This window comes from Arachis hypogaea, chromosome 17 (genome assembly GCF_003086295.3).
Source record: "Arachis hypogaea cultivar Tifrunner chromosome 17, arahy.Tifrunner.gnm2.J5K5, whole genome shotgun sequence".
NCBI classification, from domain to species: domain Eukaryota; kingdom Viridiplantae; phylum Streptophyta; class Magnoliopsida; order Fabales; family Fabaceae; genus Arachis; species Arachis hypogaea.
Window position 1 is genome coordinate 80,386,571 of NC_092052.1, and position 807 is coordinate 80,387,377.

General features: G+C 41.1%; 1 non-coding gene across 1 annotated transcript; it reads left to right on the plus strand.

Moving 5' to 3' along the window:
* Positions 1–306: 306 nt before the first annotated feature.
* LOC112767524 (small nucleolar RNA R71) lies at positions 307–414 on the plus strand. Its single transcript, XR_003184966.1, has one exon. It is a non-coding gene; the product is annotated as a small nucleolar RNA R71 (small nucleolar RNA).
* Positions 415–807: the final 393 nt, after the last annotated feature.

The window sequence follows — 807 nt, forward strand, 5'->3', positions numbered from 1 at the left end:
TGCAGCTTGCATTCCATTCAGACTCTGAGAAATCATATTGACTTGCTGAGTCAATATTTTGTTCTGAGCCAATATGGCATTCAGAGTATCAATTTCAAAAACTCCCTTCTTCTGAGACGTCCCATTACTCACAGGATTCCTTTCAGAAGTGTACATGAACTGGTTATTAGCAACCATGTCAATGAGTTCTTGAGCTTCTGCAGGCATTTTCTTTAGGTGAATGGATCCACCTGCAGAAGTATCTAATGACATCTTAGCTAATTCAGACAGACCATCATAGAATATATCCAGGATGGTCCAATCTGAAAGCATGTCAAAAGGACACTTTTTAGTCAGTTGCTTGTATCTCTCCCAAGCTTCATAGAGGGATTCACCTTCTTTCTGTCTGAAGGTTTGAACATCCACTCTAAGCTTGCTCAGCTTTTGAGGAGGAAAGAACATGGCTAAGAAAGCAGTGACCAGCTTATCCCAAGAGTTCAGGCTATCTTTGGGTTGAGAGTCCAACCACACTTTAGCTCTGTCTCTTACAGCAAAGGGGAAAAGCATGAGCCTGTAGACTTCAGGATCTACTCCATTAGTCTTAACAGTATCACAGATCTGCAAGAATTCAGTTAAGAACTGAAAGGGATCTTTAGATGGAAGTCCATGAAACTTGCAGTTTTGCTGCATCAGAGAAACTAGCTGAGGTTTCAGCTCAAAATTGTTTGCTCCAATGGTAGGGATGGAGATGCTTCTTCCATGTAAATTAGAATTAGGTGCAGTAAAGTCACCCAGCATCCTGCTTGCATTATTATTATTTTCGGCTGC